Raw genomic sequence first — 925 nt, 5'->3', positions numbered from 1 at the left:
TTTTTTTTTTTTTTTTTTTTTTTCCGTTATAATGCGCCAAAGAGCTAGCCAAAATGGGTGAGATTAACAATATATAACACCACTCTACAGTATGACCGTGCAGGTAAAAACGTTGCAGAAATGCAGTTTCACACCTGAACAGTTCAGAAAAAATGTTTGCCTCGCTTTTCCAATTTGTTTATTTTTCCGTGTGAAAGATCAACTTTGTTGTTTTTTCTTCCATTTGTGGGGGACACGTCTTTGTCCCATTTTTGCCTCCCTCCTTCGCGTTGGAAGGTGGTGAGGTGTGCACACTTTTAAATCGCAGCCAATTGGTTTGTTCATCCAGCGTGTATGTTTCACATGAGGGTGGGTATAGGGATACGAATGTCGTGTGAACGGGGGGAGTGGATAAAATGGCAAACGGGAAATTGCTTACATTTTTCAGCATTAAACGGGGGAAGAAAGGGGGGGGGATACACTCCCTAGGTGGCTACCATTTCGGCGTTTCGTCGAGATGGGAAAGAGTTGGAAGCTTCCGTCCGTTGCAGGAGGAAAGGGGGAAACCTTGCCTCATGTTTTCTTTTATTTTCTTCCCGCTGCCTGATCGGATCTGCAGCAACTCCATCGAGTGTTGCAAAACACACACAGTTTTTCATGAAGCGACGCGGAGCAAGCAAAAAAAAAGGGGTGCTAAAATGGGGAAGCGACGATTTTGCACTAAAAAATAGGGAAACCCAGTTAAAGTAAAAAAGGGGAAAACAAGCTTGATGTGGAAAACGCACAACCCTCCACACTCGTCCGCTGGACCGAGCGGTATGCCTCCTAACGTAACCGCATAAAACGTGCCAGGTGGGGAAAAAAAAAAAAAAAAAAAAAAAAAATAAAAAAAAAAAAAAAAAAAAAAAAGTTAAATAAAATAAAAGTAAAAACAAAAACAAAAGGC

The sequence above is a fragment of the Plasmodium fragile genome, assembly GCF_000956335.1.
Source record: "Plasmodium fragile strain nilgiri unplaced genomic scaffold supercont1.4, whole genome shotgun sequence".
NCBI lineage: Eukaryota > Apicomplexa > Aconoidasida > Haemosporida > Plasmodiidae > Plasmodium > Plasmodium fragile.
This window is presented reverse-complemented; position numbering follows the sequence as displayed.